A 9,567-nucleotide genomic window follows, 5' to 3' on the forward strand; every position below is an offset into this window, starting at 1 on the left:
TTGATTACAATGACTATTTTTTATGCATTTATGTGAATGAAACAAACACGAACAGAGGATTCTCACGCTTACCTTTATTAACACAATTACACAACAAGATTTATTATCCAGATTTGTTAAATTAAAGCACAGCCTGATATAATGAATGTACCGTTATCCCTCACACACACACACACACACACACACACTCAGACACACACACATGCACACACTTTGAGTCTTGAGTATTTCACATCTAATCTGCAGATAAAGCATTTGAATTTATGTCCATTTATCTAGCTGACATTTAAGTGAATATGCTGTGGAAATAAAAACAGGCACATGTTTAGACACCTGTCTCATTATATCACTGCTAAAACATCTCATTTATGTTCCTCTTCTGTAAGAAAAACCTGCCTCGTCCTGTTCCTGATGGCTTCATGTGGTAAGGTTTTGAATTTGACTTTACACTGAAAGAAAAGCCAGCGAGGTCTGATGAAGTGTGTGTGTGTGTCTGTGTGTGTGTGTGTGTGTGTGTGTGTGTGTGTGTGTGTGTGAGTTTTAAGAGCTTTCTGGGCCACTCTGAATCATGGGAGGGGGTCCTACAGCAGCACTAGTGCATTGTGGGATTGAGATGGGTACCACTGTGAAGAAGAGCAGCTTAAACCACCAGCAGAGAAGATGAGAGACCGCAGACAAAACAATAGCCTGATTTTCAAAAAAATTATAATAAATAAACAAATACAAAAAATACATGCAAACTGTAAATAAAGTAAATAATAAAATCAATACGTAATCGTAATATAAATATACAGTGGGTACGGAAAGTATTCAGACCCCCTTAAATTTTTCACTCTTTGTTATATTGCAGCCATTTGCTAAAATCATTTAAGTTAATTTTTTTTCCTCATTAATGTACACACAGCACCCCATATTGACAGAAAAACACAGAATTGTTGACATTTTTGCAGATTTATTAAAAAAGAAAAAAATTAATGTACACACAGCACCCCATATTGACAGAAAAACACAGAATTGTTGACATTTTTGCAGATTTATTAAAAAAGAAAAACTGAAATATCACATGGTCCTAAGTATTCAGACCCTTTGCTCAGTATTTAGTAGAAGCACCCTTTTGATCTAATACAGCCATGAGTCTTTTTGGGAAAGATGCAACAAGTTTTTCACACCTGGATTTGGGGATCCTCTGCCATTCCTCCTTGCAGATCCTCTCCAGTTCTGTCAGGTTGGATGGTAAACGTTGGTGGACAGCCATTTTTAGGTCTCTCCAGAGATGCTCAATTGGGTTTAAGTCAGGGCTCTGGCTGGGCCATTCAAGAACAGTCACAGAGTTGCTGTGAAGCCACTCCTTCGTTATTTTAGCTGTGTGCTTAGGGTCATTGTCTTGTTGGAAGATAAACCTTCGGCCCAGTCTGAGGTCCTGAGCACTCTGGAGAAGGTTTTCATCCAGGATATCCCTGTACTTGGCCGCATTCATCTTTCCCTCAATTGCAACCAGTCGTCCTGTCCCTGCAGCTGAAAAACACCCCCACAGCATGATGCTGCCACCACCATGCTTCACTGCTGGGACTGTATTGGACAGGTGATGAGCAATGCCTGGTTTTCTCCACACATACCGCTTAGAAAAAACGCTTAAGGCCAAAAAGTTCTATCTTGGACTCATCAGACCAGAGAATCTTATTTCTCACCATCTCACAACTCCATGCGGGCTTTCATGTGTCTTGCACGGAGAGTCTTCCGTCGGGCCACTCTGCCATAAAACCCCGACTGGTGGAGGGCTGCAGTGATAGTTGACTTTCTACAACTTTCTCCCATCTCCCGACTGCATCTCTGGAGCTCAGCCACACTGATCTTTGGGTTCCTTCTTTACCTCTCTCACCAAGGCTCTTCTCCCCCGATAGCTCAGTTTGGCCGGACAGCCAGCTCTAGGAAAGGTTCTGGTCATCCCAAACGTCTTCCATTTAAGGAATGGAGGCCACTGTGCTCTTGGGAACCTTAAGTGCAGCAGAAATTTTTTTGTAACCTTGGCCAGATCTGTGCCTTGCCACAATTCTGTCTCTGAGCTCTTCAGGCAGTTCCTTTGACCTCATGATTCTCATTTGCTCTGACATGCACTGTGAGCAGTAAGGTCTTATATAGACAGGTGTGTGGCTTTCCAAGTCCAATCAGTATAATCAAACACAGCTAAACTCAAATTAAGGTGTAGAACCATCTCAAGGATGATCAGAAGAAATGAACAGCACCTGAGTTAAATATATGAGTGTCACAGCAAAGAGTCTGAATACTTAGGACCATGTGATATTGCAGTTTTTCTTTTTTAATAAATCTGCCTTAGACAGAGAGAAGGATAGATAGATAGATAGATAGATAGATAGATATTTATCTAAATTTATCTTCCTTACATGTGTGTAGGTTGACCTTGCTTGGCATTTGCATTGCACCCAGTGCACTTTGCATCTTTGATTGTGTCCTCCTGTCCCTTTGTGCCACCACCATCATCATCATCATCATTACCTGGAGTCACCACAATTTTAAAGAGGCATGTATAATTTTCAAGACCTTTAAAAGCCTCTTTTGGAAATCAGCACAACTTAGAACATGAGTAATACGGGTCACAACTAGAAAAACAACATCCTGAGAGCGAACTCTTGTAGAGTGCTAGAGGCGATTACCATATGCGTGTCCACACAGAGTGGCAGATGCCCATTGGATATTCCTAAATGAAGGCTTTGACCTTGGCTCAGCCCTCGCTTAGTTCATTAGCTCCTGGGCTCTTATCTGCAATAACACCAGCCAAAAACCAATATACTCACTTTGCGCAGAGTGGGAGCCCACAAAATATTACCATAGAAAATGACTGCCATTGGAATCCACCAAGGGCAATTCTTCCTAGCCCTTAGTACATTGACAGAGACACAGAGAAAGAGAAAAACAGGGATAATGCCAGGTTAACCATCTCATATAGACTGACCCTTGTGTATGTGCAATAGCTAGCCTTAGGGGTCAAGGGGGTGCGGTGGAGCTAAATAAATGAATAAATCAGAAAGGGAGGAGAGAGGAGAGACAGTGTGTGGTCGATAGCGTCAAAAGCAGATGACAGATCTAAAAGAATGAATATTGATCTGAGAAGGGCCTGCGCAGGGCGACCGGTGGGAGGTCAGGCTGTGTAATTAGAGTGGTGGAAAGCCAAAAGCGCTTCTCTCCTCCTCCCAAACACAACTTCTCTTGTACAGGCATGTACGAGTGTGAGTGAGCTTGTGCTTCTATCATTTAATGACCATTCTGGGGAGTTTCAAGCAGTTGTATGTATTGACATAAGAGATACTTCACCCAAAAATGAAAAGGCTGTCATTATGTAGTTGCCCTAATGTTATTCACACAGGACATTCGGTCCCACTTTTTTATTAGGTGGCCTTAACTACTACAGTATGTACTTGCATCTAAATTAATCATTTGATAAAAAGGCTGGAAAATAAAATCTTATTTATTCACTCTCAGAAATAGCATTAGGCTGGACAGGAGACTGTAGAGTAAACTGATGCTCTCTATTAGAGCTCAAAGCACTGAAGGTCTGTTCAGATGCAGAGCCAACGATGGACAAAACAAGCCTGAAAATCAAAACCAAGAGTCCCTGCGGAGTCCTTCACGCGCCGTGCCAATATGGGACTGTTTTGTGTCACGCAGGACGAGTCTTTCTGCTCGTATAAAATACCCACCGACTTTTGGGTGTTCAGATCAGTGAAGCAGACTGGTTTAGAGATGGAAAAAAAGCTAAAAATAATATAAATTAATAATAACATTTAAAAAAACAATACTCTATCTGCAAAAAAAAAAGCTAAATAAATACGTAAATAACAATAAAATAAAAAATGTGACAATGTCTGACTTTAAGCTGATATCTGCAAAAAAATTAATGAATGCATGAATTAAAAACAGCAAAAATACAATAAAATGATTTTGATGTTTGCAAGAATAGCTAAATAAATAAATAAAATAGAAAACAACCAAATAAAATTGCAATAAAATAAAATCAATACGTAATCGTAATATAAATATATTATCATTATTTAGCAATCTAGATTTTAATATGAAATATTTACATATAACACTACATAAAAACAACATCAGCCTTACAAAAGAGTGATTAAATTAATAATAATAATGATGTAATAAAAATATGAATATAGTAAATAAAAACATTAAAACAAATATTTAATCGTTTAATATAAATATATGATTATATATATATAAAATACCAATAATACATACCTATTATTATTATTGTTGTTATTACTACATGTAACCGAACATAAAAAACAAAATCAATAAATACAAATATTGTAAATAAACATAATAAAAATAGCTGAAAATGATCAACATATATATATATCTCTGTACAATACATCAAATACTGTTTTATTATTGTTATTAATCAATATTATGCTATGATTAATTTATAAGTTTGATAAGTAAATCAAATAAATAAAACAAATATGTAATTGTATAATATAAATACTACTTGTCTTGAGCATTTCACATCTAATCTGCAGATAAAGCATTTGAATTTATGTCCATTTACACAACGAGTCACGCCAAAGTCGCCTGATCATCGTACAGCTGCGCACGAGAGAGAGAGAGGAAATAACTCATATATGCAGGGAAAAAATCAATCATCCTATGACTAGAGTTTTGCATCAGTTCACAGGACGTTCAAGGACTTTTCCATTAGTCTAAACACACACATAAAACCCACATCATGTGGAAAACAACCTCACTCACACACACACTCACTCACTCAGACACTCTCACACACACACACACACACTCACTCACTCAGACACTCTCACACACACACACACACACTCACTCACTCAGACACTCTCACACACACACACACACACTCACTCACTCAGACACTCTCACACACACACACACACACTCACTCACTCAGACACTCTCACACACACACACACACACTCACTCACTCAGACACTCTCACACACACACACACACACTCACTCACTCAGACACTCTCACACACACACACACACACTCACTCACTCACTCACTCACTCACTCACACACTCACTCACAGACACACACACACACTCACTCACTCACACACTCACTCACACATACACTCACAGACACTCACAGACACTCACTCACTCACTCACACACACACACACACACACACACACACTCACTCACTCCCTCACACACACACACACACACACACACACAAACACTCACTCACTCACACACACACACACACACACACACACACTCACTCACTCCCTCACACACACACACACACACACACACACAAACACTCACTCACTCACACACACACACACACACACACACACACTCACTCACTCCCTCACACACACACACACACACACACACACAAACACTCACTCACTCACACACACACACACACACACACACACACTCACTCACTCCCTCACACACACACACACACACACACACACAAACACTCACTCACTCACACACACACACACACACACACACACACTCACTCACTCCCTCACACACACACACACACACACACACACAAACACTCACTCACTCACACACACACACACACACACACACACACTCACTCACTCCCTCACACACACACACACACACACACACACAAACACTCACTCACTCACACACACACACACACACACACACACACTCACTCACTCACTCACTCACTCACTCACTCACTCACTCACTCACACACACACACACACTCACACACACACACACACACACTCACACTCACACACACACTGGACAGATCCAGTCCTGATGTGTGTCTGATCAGACGGATCATCATGCAGATGTTGATGACTTCAGACGTTTTTCAGTCTTAATAACTCATATTTCAGGACTCGTGAGCGTGAACGATCTCTGACAGAAGCATGGAGGGGAAAGTGTGTTTTGATCGTCTCTTTCGTGTTTGTTGAGATGCTTGAACGCAGCTGTGCGATGGTTCTCCAGACAAACACGTTACATTCATCCCAAAACCACAAACAGAAGAAATTAGATTCTGCGTCACAAAAATGTAGCCTGTTTTAGGACCATTACGATTTAATTATGTTAATTAATCATTATTTTTTTTCTATTTTCATTCTGATTATTTTCAAGGAAAAAAATTATATTGAATCTCTCTATAATTATTATTATTTTTTTAATGTTACTGCATGAGAATGACTTTGATATTACAGCAATAATTTGATCCTTTTGAAACATGCTGCACAATGCAAAAAACATTTACTTAATTTATGCCTAAAATATTTCCTTGCATAAATGTATTTTTTTTCTTTTTCTTTTTTTTGACTTTGGGATGAAATACTGAATATATTAAGCTAACAGTGTCACCCTAAAATCACAACATACATATATTAAATTATATTTTGCATTAAAAAAAATTCAGGCTATTTCAAAACTATTAAGACTGCACATCAACACAAATGTAATTAATAATTACGTTTTTGTATTGTGATTACAATTATTTTAATTAAAAAACAAAAAACTATTCAATAAATTACATTCAAAGTTGCTGATTTAAATGCTGAATGCTATAATTAATTTTTAAATATTACAGTATGAGAATTACTTTTTATATTACAACAAAGAGAATTTGATTCTGGAAATGTGTTTAATTGTTATGAAAAATACCACACAATGCAAAAAACATCCTAAAATAAAATTATTTTGTTGTTGATTTTGGGATGAAATCCTGAATATATTCAGCTGACTGTGATTTCTATAAATGCAGTATTTTATATCACAGACGTGTCTCTAATATGTTCCTCTATCTGTGCATTACAGCAGACGGAGTGCAAGAAAAGCGAAAGCGACTGTTTTTAACATGTTTTTAACGTGTATTTCAGTGCCAGTGATGTCACACAAAACTAAAAACACAGACAACAGCAAACCGAAAGAGTTCACAACTACACCACGAGCTCAACTAAAAATCATTCCTGAAAATAATTCCTATGATACACCATATCACGATATGATTTGAGTCATTCTTGCACTATTCTGCATAAATACGCCAGTATTGCTGCCATTCATGTACTTAATGATAGCCAACATTACAGCCCCGCGTGCAACACAGCTCGCAGTCACTGAGCGTGTTTGGGTTGATAAGGTCAACCTCCGGACGAGTTTTCTTGTGCGCACCCGTTTTTAACGCGTCTTGACTGTCGTACAGTCTGACATTAATGACAACCGAGATCCCACAGTGTGACATGATCATCACGTTCCTACAGTCTGACAAGCACAATCCTAAAGGACTTTTTAAGATTTTTTATAATCACACGGTGTGAGCCCGGCTTTAATTAGAAAAGCAAAAATTGTCAAGACAAACTTTAAATGTTACCTTGTTTGAAAAAAAGTTTAAAAGCCTTGACATTTATAGGTTTATAGGCTTGAAGGATGGATGGATGATGGATGGATAGAATGATGGATGGAATGGTGGATAGATGAATGGATGATGGATGGATGGACAGAATGATAGAATGATGGACGGATATGGTTGGATGGACAGAATGATAGAATGATGGACGGATAGATGGATGGACGGATGGATGGATGGACAGAAAGATAGAATGACGGACGGATAGATGGATAGATGTATGATGGATGGATGGACAGATAGATGGATGGATGGATGGATGATGGATGGATGGACAGAATGATAGAATGATGGACGGATAGATGGACGGATGGATGGATGATGGGTGGGATGGATGGATGGACAGAATGATAGAATGATGGACGGATAGATGGATGGATGGATGGATGGATGGATGGATGATGGATGGATGGACAGAATGATAGAATGATGGACCGATGGATGGATGGATGGATGGATGGATGGATGGACAGAAAGTTAGCATGATGGACGGATAGATGGATAGATGTATGATGGATGGATGTATGATGGATGGATGGAGAGAATGATAGAATGATGGACGGATAGATTGATGGATGGATGGATGGACAGAAAGATGGATGATGGATGGACAGAACGATGGATGGATGATGGATAGATGGATGGATGGACAGAATGATGGATGGATGAACAGAATGATGGATGGATGGATGGACGGACAGAATGATGGATGGATGATGGATAGATGGATGGATGGACAGAATGACAGACCGATGGATGGATGATGGATGGATGGACAGAATGAATGATAGATGGATGGATGGATGGATGATGGATAGATGGATGGATGGATGGACAGAATGATGGATGATGGATGGAATGGTGGAGAGATGGATGGATGATGGATGGATGATAGAATGATGGATTGATATTTAAATGCCATACTTTAATTTTGTTTCTTTTTTATTTCTATTTCATATATTCTATGCTGTATGTCATTGCTTTTTATATTTCTATTGATTCTTTGCCATTACATACAACTATTTACTTAAGAATTGATTCTGGTTTGAACAGAGCGAGACGCCAGTGATCACATGAGACTGCAAAAAACAGACGAAAATCTGAACAAATCTGACAAATCTGAACATGAGATGGAAGATAAGCGAAACACACACACACAGGAAGCTCTAGAGTTCCCACACACTGAGTCAGTCAGTCTACACACACACACACACACATGCGCGAGCATGTTCCTCCGGTGCTCCAGAGAGGGGTAGGGCTTCAGCGGTGTCAGACGGCCAGTCGCCCTCATCCCCAGCCTGGGCAAGCGAGAGGCGGCAGCCGCGGACGCCTGCGGACCCTGGAGGACTGGAGAATTCATTAGTACACACACACCATTCAGACAGCCTGGTTTAGCCTTACAGTAATGATACCATTAGCCTGGAAGACATTCTTACACACACTCACACACACACTCACACTCTCTCTCACACACACACACACACACACATTCACACTCTCACACAAACACACACACACACACTCACACACACACACACACATATACACATTTATATTTATTTATATTTTTAGATTTCTATTTATATGTATATTTATAGTTACATTTATATTTTTATATTATACTATTTATATTTATATAATTACATTAACATTTTTAGATTTAATAGCATATTTAAATTTATATTTTTAGACTTACATGTACATTTATATTATATTAATAAGTCTATTTAAATGTATATTCAAGTATACATTTATATTTATAGATTTCTATTTATATGTATATTTCTATTTTTATATTATATTATTTATATTAAAATATTTAGCCATTCGGAGTCACATCTGATAGCTTTTTTAAGCTTGCAAACAAGGGTTTATCTAGCTGACATTTAAGTGAATATGCTGTGGAAATAAAAACAGGCACATGTTTAGACACCTGTCTCATTATATCACTGCTAAAACATCTCATTTATGTTCCTCTTCTGTAAGAAAAACCCGCCTCGTCCTGTTCCTGATGGCTTCATGTGGTAAGGTTTTGAATTTGACTTGTTTACACTGAAAGAAAAGCCAGCGAGGTCTGATGAAGTGTGTGTGTGTGTCTGTGTGTGTGTGTGTGTGTGTGTGTGTGTGTG

This window comes from Sinocyclocheilus grahami, unplaced genomic scaffold (assembly GCF_001515645.1).
Source record: "Sinocyclocheilus grahami isolate Dianchi unplaced genomic scaffold, SAMN03320097.WGS_v1.1 scaffold2187.1, whole genome shotgun sequence".
Classification (NCBI taxonomy): Eukaryota; Metazoa; Chordata; class Actinopteri; order Cypriniformes; family Cyprinidae; genus Sinocyclocheilus; species Sinocyclocheilus grahami.